We start from the raw sequence: 13,809 nt of genomic DNA, 5'->3' as shown, positions 1-13,809 counted from the left end.
TTGTGTGTTTACTACAGCCTCATCTATAAAGCTGTCTTAAGTCCTTTCTAGAACAAAGAAAATTCAAAACATAATTATTTGATTCTCACAGTAACCCTATGAGATGGATTTAGTTATATGGTTATAGTTATATAGTTATATAACCATTTTGTAGGGTTGTTGTGAGAATGGATATAGTTATACATCCAAATTTTAAAATGAATAAACCTCAAAGTTATACAATTCCTTATCAAAGTAACAAAACTAGTAACAGAGCTAATCCAAAACCTGATTTCATTTTAGTTTTAATTCAAAACCCCATGCTTTTTCTCCCATCCTTAACACCATGTTGAAGAAGAAAAAGATACTAAAGGGGACAATGAAAGTCACAATTTTCGCTAACAAGAGTCATTTCCCATTTTTGCTGTACAAATGGAATGTTCAAATGAACACAAACTATCTTAGCTCCTAGAGTAAAATATCCTAAAATCAGGTATCCGACAGAACCCATCCTAAGTGGACAAATACGCACAGTGGGACCACGCAGGAGGTCAGTCTGTGTTCAGCAGAATCCAGTCCTTTCAGAAACCTCACTCAGTACTTGTTAACAAGTTGGTTTTGTAATCTCTCCTTTATAGCCTGCATTCAGAGGCTTGGGAATTGCATTTATGTATGTTGAATTTGATTAGTTGACATGACCTCTTTCTTTTCAACAAATAAAACATGAAACTTCAATCTCCAAACCTCTTTGTACATTTATTTTTAATGAGTAATGTTCCCTGATCAGACGATCAAATCACGAGGTCACCCAGAGAAGCCTGGAATCTGAACAAGGTACCAAATAAAACCTATGAGGAAAAAAATTGCCGGCATGAATTGTTCTCTGGCTGTCAAGATCAGTTAAAGGTACTTGTGATCTTAAGAAATATACACATACATGAAGGATACCAAGCACATTTCTTATTTCATCATTATCTCTGTGAATATGGGAATTCATTGTAGAGAAGGAGAAAAGCTCATCAAAACATGCTTGGCCTTGTTTTGGCCCTTATTTTCAAGGCTCATAAATACCCATATGCCAGGTACCTAATTAGTGTCATAATCTAAGTTAATAGGACAGGCTATTAACTTGTGACAAAATTGCTGGTGGGGGGTAATGCATACAATTAAAAATGCCACTCTACCAAATACAGAAGGCTCTGCTCTGATTGCCCTCTGGAAGAGGATTAAACCAGAAGGGCCCTTATAGGTCAGCCAGTCCAAATGCTCCCCTTGATTCTGTTTGTTGGCGAACTCTCCAGCTCCCAAAGCACCTATTTCATTTTCAAGGCATTCTGATGGCCCAGGGATTTCTAATCACAACCCACGTGGGTCTTCTACCTAGAATTAAACTCTTGGCAGCAGAGCACACTCTCCCTTAATAAAAACCTTCAAGGGATCTTTCTGTTGCTTTTGTGAGGTTACTGGGAATAAGCGAAACACACTCATGTCTTCTTCTGAAAGACAGCTAAAATGCCATCTGAATAGGTCATGTATTGAAGGACAAGAGACTGATTTGAAGAATGGTTGGCCATGTACCATAAGAGAGGAACTGAGAACCAAGTTGTCTACATGTGGGGGAAGGGAGTAGCTATTCACAAAGTTAAGTAAACAGTGTGTTATATTTCTGTATGGGTTGTAAAAGAAAATAATTAGCGGCATGCACCTTTTGTCCAGCTACTCTCAGAGCCTGAGACAAGATTATTACATAAGCCTTGGGAGGTCAAGCCTGCAGTGAGCCATGATCACACCACTGCACCCAGGTCTGGGCAACCAAGGGAGATCCTGCCTCAAAAAAAAGAAAAAAAAAATGGTTGGGGGATAATGAGTCGTACCAACCACACTCCTTGCAGATGACAACTCTTCTTGAAACTCTCCAACGACTATGTACCTGCCACCCAACAAAGAAACTAAGATATTGACATTAACTTGTTGTATATTATCCATATGTTTGTCATTCTTCCCATCTCTCAGCCTTCTCTCACCCAAGATAACCGCTGTATTCTTTATCATTCTTTTGTTTTTACATATCTCTAGTTTTATCACATATGTGCATTCCCAAAATATATTGTTTAGCTTTACTTTTTAATTTTGTAAAAAGGGTACATTATGTAATTAATATTCTACTTATTTTTTAACTGAATATTAAATTGCTCAGACTCATTCATATTGTTGCAAGTAGTTCATTCTTTTTATTACTATATAATATTCCACTGTGTACACATGCCTTACTTTGTTTATTCTCCTGTCAGTGGGCATTCGGGTTGTTTCAAGGATTTTTTTTTTTAGAACAAATAGAGCATCTATGTATATTCTTGAACATATACAAAAGTATATCTACCAGAAGAACTACTTGGATTATATAGTACATGAATATTCAATTGTCCAACTTAATGCCAAACTGCTTTCAAAGGTGGTTATAATAATTTACCCTCGTACCAACAATGTATATACAGGAAATTCTGCTAGGGCCAGGCACGGTGGCTCACACATATAATCCCAACACATTGGGAGGCCAAGGCAGGTGAATCACCTGAACCCAGGAGTTTGGAACCAGCCTGGGCAATGTGGTGAAACCCCATCTCTACAAAAAAATACAACAATTAGCTGGGCGTGGTGGTGCATACCAGTAGTCCCAGCTACTCAGGAGGCTGAGGTGGGAAAATTGCATAAGCTCAGCATTTATATTTATTTTATATACATATGAATATATATTATATAAAGATAAATACATGTATCTTTTTCTATGATTATTAAAGAAATATGTGTCCCCAGTGGAAACACTGAAAAATACAGAAATTATTACACAGAGAGAGAGAGAGAAAGAGAGAGAGAGAGAGAGAAAGAAATCCCATCACACTAAAATAATAATCATTAAACATTTTGATGTGTATTTTTAAAATCTGTTTTCTATGTAAATAAATATACTTATTCTCTTTTTATTTTTCAAAACTGGAGTAATACTCTTTTGTAACATGTCACTTTCACTTAACATTATATCTAAAATGTTTCCTTGTATTATTGGGTACCCTGGAACAATGATTGTCATGGCTGTACTGCATTCTATCATATGAAAGAACTATATTTCACCAATTCTTAATTGTTGGGTTTTGATTGTCTTCCAATTCTATTATTTTAGGTAATTCTGTAATCAGTATTCTTTAGATTCATCATATTTATTTCCTTAAATTCCCAAGAGTGAAAGTGAATGGTCAAATTTTTAAGACTTTGGATAAATATTTCTAAATAGTCCACTTATTTACTCTGCACTGTGGCCAGCAGTGTTTGAAAATTTCTGTTTTCTGCACTCTGGATATCACTAGGCATTACTATAAGAAGTAAAATATTTTCCAATTTGATTAGAGATAGGGAGCTATTTCTCTTTGTGACATATCTCATTTATTTTCTGTACTTGGTAGTAAAGTTAATTTGTTTAATAAAAGATATTTATTAGCCATTGGTATTTCATATATTCATGCTCCTCTTTTTTGGTCTTTCAAATAGTCAATGTGATTCTTTCTTCTTGATTTGTGCTGTCTTTATGCACTAAGGATAGATTCTCTGTCATTTATGCTGCAGTTGATCCCATTTTTGAAGAAGTCATTGCCTAATCCTCTTCATTCCAATGACTAATGAAATTGAAGGCAGTATAATAAAGTGATGTAAAATTTTGCATAAAACAGAAAGAAAAGATGCTTCCCAGAGCCTTGAGAGGTCCCCATGCAGGTAATATGGCCAAGTAAAAGAGGGAAGCGCTTTTGCAAGCATATGCTGAATGACAAAGCCCAGCAAAGCCCACACTCCAGGGATACCTCAAAACAGTAGCCTCTTTCCAGCCCTGATTTGACAGGCCCCGTAATGAGTCTAACCATGATTGTCAATGTGACAAAGGCCTCGGGGCTTTCCTGTCGCCTAAAAATCAGCTTCATGTCAATTAGTATGTTTAGCATGTCACCAGGGACAAGAAGAAGAAACAGCTACTTCCTCTTGAGATAAACACCTCCATTTAGAGCTCATTAATAAAAGCAGCTCAGGAAGTTGTAATCATAACTTAAGCAACAAAGACACACTTCCAGGTCAACACTTTCGGGAGCAGGTTCATTTTCGTTGCTTGCTAACGACCATATTAGGGCTTTAAGACACATTCAAAATCTTTGCCTCAGCAAGACTTTAGAGATCGTTTACACTCCCAGCGTGCTCTTAGGTCCTGTGTTAATTTTGCCATGTTTAATGTTTATTTCCAACAAGAGAAATCAATACATCATTCTTTGTAAATGGGCACTCTGGGAATGAATGAAGAACAGTAACCAGAATGAGGAGGGAGTTCCCCTGGGGACTAGATGTGAATAGCTGTCTTGAAATCGAGAAAACTAAAAGACCTTAGGCATGTCACTACTGCATTTTGGTTCTTACACATAAATATCTTTATGTGTTTGACCTCTGCTGCTCAGTTTTGGTACTTCGAATAAGGATTCCAACGACATGAACTTAAACTTAGCACCTCCTCCCTCTCTCTACCACCCCACTTCAAATCAAGAACTGAGGGACCAATCAATTACACGAGGATGCTAAATTCTAATGCCAGTGAAACGATGGCATTTTAAAACTAGTTGTTTAGTCTAAGGTAAGAGGAAAAACTGTCTGGTGAAGTCTCTGTTTTCATTCCCTTAGCCTTTCATACCAGTCAGCATAATTAGTGCTGGCTGCTGTAACAATCCCCAAAGCTCCATGGTTTAATAAGACACAGGTTTATAGTCCTCTTACCTCACAGCCCAATGCTCAGCAGGAAGCTTGCTGTAGAGGCTCTCCTCCATCTGATGACTTGGGGATCCAAGCTCCTTCCATCTTGGGGTGCTGCCATCCAAAATGTGACAGGTAGCTCTGATGGAAGGTAGCTGTGAAAGAGGGAGAGAGAATATGGAGGTGTTGGAAAATGACACAGGGGTTTTATGGTCATTGTCTAAAGCCTGGTAGCATAAGGCCAGGCATGTTGGCTCATGCCTGTAGTCCCAACACCTTGGGAGGTCGAGGCAGGAGGATCACTTGAGCCCAGCCTGGCAAGATGGCAAGATTCCATCTCTACGAAACAGTAATAGAAAGAATTAGCTGAATGTGGTGGTGCCTACCTCCTAGCTACTGAGGAGGCTGAAGTGGGAGGACGGATTGAGCCCAGCAGGCCAAGGCTGTGGTTAACCATGACTGCACCACTGGACTCCAGCCTGTGCAACAGAGTGAGACCCCCACCTCGAAAGAAAAAGAGAAAAAAATACAATACAATAAAACATGGTGGCACAGCCTCAAACTAACTGTAAAGGTAGCTGAGGGCCCAGAGTGGTGGTTCACCCCTGTAATCCCAACACTCTGGGAGGCCGAAGTGGGTGGGTCACCTGAGGTCAGGAGTTTGAGACCAGCCTAACCAACACGGTGAAACCCCGTCTCTACTAGAAATATAAAAATTAGCCAGGTGTGGTGGCAAGTGCCTGTAGTCCCAGCTACTCGGCAGGCTGGGGCGTGAGAATCACTTGAACCTGGAAGAAAGAATTTGCAGTGAGCCGAGATGGTGCCACTGCATCCAGCCTGGGTGACAGAGGGAGACTGTGTCTCAAAAAGAAGAAGAAGGAGAAGGAGAGAGGAAGGAGGAAGGAGGAAGGAGGAGGGAGGAAAGAGGAGGAGGAAAAGGAGGAAGAAGAAGGAAGGAAGAAGGAGAAGAAGGAGGAGGAGGAGAAAAAGCAGCTGAGAAGCGTGTATTCCTCTGTGCCCGGGAGAAAGAAAAGGAAATGAGATTTTGTGACCACACAGCATGGTTTGTACAACATCTTGGTTGGTTTTACCCATATAATGATCTGAACAGCTAAAAGGCCTTTTCAGCCCCTCTTTCTATACTTCTCAGTCTCACTAGAATACATGAAGTGTCCACATAACTATTCCTTTCTTAAAACTTTGCAGAATGGATTAAAAGAGTCACCTTTTAAGGAATGCCTATATCCTGAATGCTTTTTTCTGTCTCAGTTATTCTCAGCATCTTAGGAAGGCAGAGTCAGCTGCTTCCCACAATAACCACACCAGATTACAGCAGGGGTGTACATAAGGGAGAGGAAACCTACACAGACTGGACCTGAGGCAGCCCGGACATCTCCGAGCTGGCTGACGCAAACAAGGCCACGAGATGACTCATACCAAATCACTCCAAACAGCTTCATCGAATGCTCTCTTTCATGAATTGAACATGTGAAGGGAACAAAGTGAGATCAGTCCTTCAGCTTTAGGTTGTTATCCTGAGATGCCCTGACAAATTTCCCTATTGCTGCATAGAAAAAACTGTCACCTTTGGTAGCAGCATGCCATAAAATAAACTGCATTTTCAGGGGGAGGGAATGGAGTCTTGCTCTGTCACCCAGGCTGGAGTACAGTGGCACAATCTCAGCTCACTGCAACCTCCGCCTCCTAAGTTCAAGTGATTCTTCTGCCTTAGCCTCCCAAGTAGCGGGGACTACAGCACACCACCACACCTGGCTAATTTCTTTTTGTATTTTTAGTAGAGATAGGGTTTCACCACATTGGCCAGGCTGGTCTCGAACTCCTGACCTTGTGATCCATCCACCTTGGCCTCCCAAAGTGCTGGGATTACAGGCGTGAGCCACTGAGCCTGGTCCCCATTTCTATAAGTTGTCTCAGCCAATCATCTGGTTCATAAGAGATCTTTGGGGAAATTCCAAATGAGGCCTGAGAATTCCCTGGCACACCACAGAGGGACAAATGAAACCGCAGCTCTTAAGCAAGGTGGATCAAGAAAGATGTGAGTAGTAAGGGGCCCATAGCAATTCTGAAATCTTATCAGGATCCTCCTACCTAAGGGATAGGAAATGCTCCTTAATTAAGCCTCGGTTCTGCTTCCTGGAGTAAGTGTCAAGTCATTGTTCACCATGACTCTTGACTCTACTCTGTGGATGTTCCTCTTTTTTCAATATCTTTCTTGGCTACATAAAAATAGCATTGTAGAATATGCCCTCTTAGCAGGGTAACCAACTGTCCCAACTCATCCAAGTCTGAGAGTTTCCTGGGTTGCAGGGCTTTCTGTACTAAACCAGGAAAATCCCAGGCAAACCAGGTCACCCTACTCCCTACTACCTTCTTGGCAGCTGGGGAGATGTCTTAGCCTGCTTCCTGCTGGTAGAAAGTTGGAGAATGAAGTGATTTTTTTTTCTGGGTCCATTTTTGAGCTGAACCTTCTACATTAGTTAATAGTCACATCTCTTTTATGCTAGTGAAGGGTGCTTTGGGCAAGACACCTCACTCAAAAACTTTGTTGACTTTTTGCATTTCATTCTCAACAACTCTATGTGACAAGTTATACCCACAATTCGAGGCATCCAATATACTTATTAAGAGTTATTTTGATTTATCAGACTTCCAGTATGTCAGATCCATTATGTCCCACTGGGGGAAAAAATCTATAGCTACCTCTTAAATCCTTGCAATGATCTTTTAAAAGATTGATTCAGTCTTTCTCCAGAGGCTACACCTTAGTAAGCTTTTAAACTCAAAGAATTTTCAGTTTTCTCTTTTACTAGTTGGAGAGGAGAAACAATTTAATTTTTCAGCCCTGAAACTTCCAAAATCTCTGGCCTCTCTCTGTTTCCTCTCTATTCTGCTTTGAAACCAATCAGTTCTTTTCTGAACTTGTTCCTTTCTTTCTGTATTTGATTACGTACAACACGTTAACAGCCAGCTCACACTGTCAACATTCTGCCTCAAGATTTCCTTTCTCCTCTCATCATTTCATGAGGTATGTTACTTGCCTTCTAGATGTTGTCAGGTAACAGTTTTACCAGGTGTTTTGCTACCACATAACATAGGTCACCATTTTTCCAACCTCTGTCACTGTTTTGCTGCTTGCTCTCTGATCCCAAAGCCGTGGCTACAGATTACAGGCAAAATCCTGCTTCAAGTACCAATGCACATATTAGAAAGGTTTTCACTGTGACAGTTCTGCATATCAAATAATTCTAAGATCTCAGTGGATAAAATAATAAACATTCAATTTTACACTCACATATCTGTAAGTAACCTGCAGTTCGGCTGATGTTAGCTGAATTTAACTGAGCCAGGCTGGATTATAAAATTAACATCAATTCTCCATCATTTCTGGGTTCATCTTAAAGCCGAACCTCCTAAAACCAGCTAAAAGGTCACCATTCCTGATGACCTTCAAGGTGATGGGTCATCTAGATGCAGACACTGATTTACAATTCTACCCAGCTGGACTTAGCCAATCTCATTAAAACGTTGCAAACAATTTCATCTCTCACAACTGGGGAAAAAAATGTTATTCATTTCACAACATCATGCTTTGTTTCTATTATTGCAAAAAATTATCATTCTTTTGCAAATTTATATTAAATGTCTGCTAAGTCATTTGTGGTATAGTATTATTTGAGATGAATAATCCTTTAAGCCATTGAGACCAGTGATGAAGGAAACCAGTGAGACTATTTCCAGCACACATATCAAGTGCCAGTTATGTATACAAGAGCTGTGATGAGTATAAAAACTGTCACTGCTTTCAACAATAATACTAACATATAATACTGCAACAGACCAGGCAGCATTCTGAGTGCTTTACATGAAGTATTACAACATGCAAAACAATTCTCTGAGACAGGTGCTATATTATCTCCAGTTTGTAGAAGAAATAATTGCACAGAAAGATGAAATACGTTGCCAAGGTTTACACTTACAGTATGTGGCAGAGCAAAGATTCAAACCAAGGCAGTTTGCTGTCAAAGCCCAGACTCAACGACTACACAAAACCAGCTTCATGCTGCTTGTAACCCAGTGAAGTAGACTGCAATAGCAATGCAAAACAGAAGACAATTGACCAAAGTGGATCAAGGAGAAAGGGGCTTTCGCATAAGGCTTGCGATGACTAGTTATCAGAACTATTTGCTTAGTGACCCCATGAGATAAGAGGACACAGGAGAGGGAAGGTTTAAGGGGAAGAATATACCTAGGAACTGTTAAAGCCTAGGCTAACTGGGAAAGGGCAGGCTTACGAGAAATAAGGGAAACGTTCCAGGTTGGGCTGATGGCCGTGGAATGATAGGAGTGCTCTGTGAAACAATAAGGAAGTATAGAAAGGTGGAAGATGATTTTTTAAATTTACTTAGTTTTGGAGACAGAGTCTCACTCTGTCACCCAGGCTAGAATGTAGTGGTGCATTCCATTTCGGCTTACTGCAAACTCCACCTCCCAGGTTCAAGTGATTCTGGTGCCTCAGCCTCCCGAGAAGCTGGGATTACAGGCATGTGCCATCATGCTCAGCTAATTTTTGCATTTTCAGTAGAGGCAGGTTTAGCCATGTTGCCCAGGCTGGTCTCCAACTCTTGATCTCAAGTGATCTGCCCACCTTGGCCTCTGAAACTGCTGGGATTACAGGTATGAGCCACTGTGCCCTGCACCTGGTATTTTAAAACAACACACTATTATTTAATTAAACTTGGCTCAGCCTTGCCCTGCCCTAAGACTTAACTTTTGCCACCTTTTTTTAAAAAAAAAAACTTCATAACCAGACATTCTCAGTAAGATCCAACCTTATCAATCCCAAATTAGCCTTAGTAATACAGGTAAATGTTCCCTGTGGATGTTACGGACACAGGCAAATGCCTATCATGTGGTTTCTCTCCTCTGGATTTAACTGCGGGTGAAGAGCTATTATATTAAACTGCTAGGGTAATAACAATTCAGTCTCCCCTGCTCCCTTGAAAGGTTTTGGAATGATTCCTTTCCTTGCACTACTGTTACATGAAAAGATGCATATGCAAAGTACCACAGAAATGTATACATCATCATGTACATATTAGTTATGACTATAGATTTCAAGCAGAGGATAGCTTTAATTTCAAACATTACTCTGGCTGCAGATGAAGTTATATTTAAATATCTCAGAAAATGTTGGTCAGGCCAGTTTCTGAATACCAAAGCTCTAAGGATCAGACAGGTGATAGGGTATATCCCAGGCAAGCTCATGGAGATCCAAGGTTAGGGTCTCCTTCGAAGCCACTACATTATTCAGTCATTCAACAATTATTTATTGAGTACCTACTCTGTGCCAAGCACTGTTCTACATGATGGGTGTTTAGGGTTGAATGTGATAAACAAGACTCCCATCCAAAAGCAAGGACTCTCAAGCCAAACTGCTTGGATTTAAATCTTCATGTTGCCACTTATGAGCTAGGTGACCTTGATGAAGTTTCTGTTCCCCCATTTTCTCATCTGAGAAAAGGTCAGGAGTGTTATGAGGATTAAATGAGTTAACATAGCTAATACATTTAGAAAAATGCCAGGCTCACAATGTTGCTATATAAATGCTTTTTAAATAAATTGACTGTATTTAGTAAGTCAAGATAGACATTAAATCAAAATATGAAGGAATGACATGATTTGGTAAAACAGGGTAATGTGGAAAAGGGTGACAGGGTCCCCTTCAGTTTGGGTGCTCAGGGAGGGCAGTCGTCAAGCAGAGACCTGGATGACAAGAAGGAACCGGATGGTGGAAGAACTGGGGCCAGAGAGCTTCCGGCCATGAAAGACTAGAGCTTAGCATGCTCTATTAGGTTGGTGCAAAAGTAATTGTGGGTTTTGCCATCACTTTTAACAGAAATAGTAACAGACAGAAATAGTAACAGACAGAAAGCTAATAGTAACAGCCAGAAAGTTTTGCCATTACTTTTAATAGCAAAGCCACAATTACTTTTGCACCAACCTAAGAGTAACAGACAGAAAGCTAAGCCTAGCTGTGACATATGGAGCATGTGAGAGATGGTGGGAGATATGGGGATAAGATCAGAGACAGGCAGAGGCCAAGTCACGTGGGTCTTTGTGTATTGGTAGCTGGGAGGAAGAGTTTTGAATTCATTCAAAGGGCAGTTCAAGGGTTCTGAGCAGCGAAGGAACAGAGTTTGATGTTTGTTTTAGAAAAGTCACTTGGCTGCTATGTGGAGAATAGACATGGGGATGTAAGAGTGGGAGCCAGAGCGAGACAGGCAGCTATTACTGTCACTCGGGCGAGAAGTGATGCTAGCTTGGACAGGGATGTACATGATAGAAAGGGAGCCAATAGAACAGATGTGGGATGTGGTTTGAAAGCAGAATGGGCAAGACAGTGGTATATAGGATGTGAGAGTGATGCAAACAAAGAAAAGCGTGGATTGAAGAACTGGGTAGACGGCTGTACCAGATGTAAATATGAGGGTGGGATAGATTGCAAAGTGGGGAGACATTGGGCATCCAGGAATATTGAGCAAACAGCTAGAAAACCTGAGCATCAGTCCCAGCTGTGCCTCTTCCTGCACTGCAACTTTGAGCAACAATCCACGCTCATTCTAGTTTCCATCAATGAAATGAGAATGGTAGTATTTTCCCCCATCACTTCTTCTTTTTTTTTTTCTTTTTTTCTCGCTCTGTCGCCCAGTATGGAGTGCATTGGTGCTATCTCAGCTCACTCCAACCTCCACCTCCCAGTTTCAAGTGATTCTTCTGCCTCAGCCTCCTGAGTAGCTGGGATTACAGGCATAGACCACCATGCCCAGCTAATTTGTTTTTGTATGTTTAGTAGAGTCAGGGTTTCACCGTGTCGGTCAGGCTGATCTCAAACTCCTGACCTCATGATCTGCCCACCTTGGCCTCCCAAAGTGCTGGGATTACAGGCATGAGCTGCCACAGCCAGCCTACTTCTTAAGGAGTTCTTAAGAATCACATCAGATCATAAAATTAAAAGGATTTGAAACACACAGGCCATTGTATAAATGTAGTATCATTATTATAATTTTCAGCATGTGTGAGGCCCAACATCTCAGTGATTGAATACTGGTGTTTGATAGAATTTGACAAAAATATTAAACAATATATTTTAAAAGGCCAGGCAAATTGGGATGTTTCCCTTTAACATACTAGCAGAAGAAAGCTGAATGCACAGCCAGGTGCTGTGTCCATTGTCACTTCTGTCTTCTCGTTACAACCCAGTGGCACTGGCAACATTCTTATCATGAAGCCATGGCTGTGTTCTTGATTTAATGCACTGTCACCGTTTAAAGGACTTTTGTGCTAGCTTTGTTAAGTGGGAGAAATTCACAATGTCAAGATGTCACTTCCAAAGTTAGTAAGCCCAGTCAGAAAGAACTCTTAAGCGGGGGGAAAAAATCAATTCTTTCTAGCTTTCATGGAATAACAGTCTGTAACAGATAATGGGTTAAGGGTTTCCTTACAGTTTAGTGAATTTGCAGATAAACCAAACCCCTGAATTTCATTATGTGCAACAATGCTATCTTTGTCCAAAGCTATTTTGGTCATTGTAGCCCTACCTAGTATAGTAAAATAATGGAAATGATCGAAAAGTACAAGAAGAGAAGCTTGCTTAATTAAATTATAATATATTCCTACAATGAAGCATATTTGCTTTTTAAAATGGTTCAACAGATTGCATATATTAATACAGTGATGTTTATAACATACTGTTAAGTGAAAAACTCAGGATATAGGCTTTGTATAGTATGACACACATCCTCATTTATGTCTTTAAAATACGTATCTACATGTTTACTGCTTGTGTGTGTCTGTGTGTGAATATATATATAATATATATTATAAAAGAAGCAGATTTATATATATATTTATATAAATATATAATAATTTATATAAATATTTATATAAATTTATATAAATATTTATAATAATTTATATATATATAAATATATATATAAATCTGCTTCTTTTATAATATATATTATATATATTCACACACATATATTTATATATATTTATATATTTATATATTTATATATTTTTTATATATATTTATATATATATATTTATATATATATAAAAATCTGCTTCTTTTATAATTTTGAGACAGTTTCAAATGTTTAGAAAAATTACCAGTATAGTACAAAGACCTTTCATCCTGAGCCATTTTTGAGTAAGTTGCTGATACGAGGGGCTTCAGATGAGCCACCCAGGGAGCTGTCTCAATCCCTGGAGGTGTGGGGGGTGCACAGGGGCTGATATTTGACTCCTGTTTCTCAAAACACTTAAGGAAGAATATTTTAATTATTATCCATATGGTAATTTTCTAACACACTTCCAAAGAAAGAGCAGCTTATACATAAACCCTAACGTAACGTGTTATCTCAGGAGACACTGAGTTACCCTTGGGAGAAAAGAACGATTATATTCTATTTCTATAACATTCATTTTATACTTGTATAACACCTATCAACATGACATTAGCAACAATAAATTGCCCAGAGCACTTATTTAAATGTGACCCAAATTATTAAAATCTCCATTGCCATATATCAGGTTTTTAACTTAGTTTTTAAAGATAATGGTTCTTTCTAGATTCACACAGATTTTTATGCCATTTTCTCAGCTTCTGTTTTTTCATTTTATTTTATCCCCCTCGTTGTCCTAGAAACAGTCCCGGAATTATTCATTTTCAGAAAACATTTTCGTATTGCTTACATGGCAAGTGCCTCCCATTATTTTGGAAAATAAATGAATTGGATGTTCTTTGAAAATAAAATAAAGCACGGGGAGAAAACCATTATTTAAAAAATTATAAACTCTTAAGTTCAAAAAGAAAACTAGAGATTCAGGAGAGTCAGCTACATTCTGTGCCAACCCTGGGTTTCTGACATTCTCCTCTGTGGGTGTGATTTGCAAAGCTGGTTTACTTTTGGTACCCAACTCTTAGACAGGTATGGTCGTCAAAAAAGTCCACCCATGAGCAGATAT

Source organism: Saimiri boliviensis, chromosome 4 (assembly GCF_048565385.1).
Source record: "Saimiri boliviensis isolate mSaiBol1 chromosome 4, mSaiBol1.pri, whole genome shotgun sequence".
In the NCBI taxonomy this organism is placed as follows: domain Eukaryota; kingdom Metazoa; phylum Chordata; class Mammalia; order Primates; family Cebidae; genus Saimiri; species Saimiri boliviensis.
The sequence above is the reverse complement of the archived record's forward strand: the minus strand, read 5'-3'. Positions refer to the sequence as shown.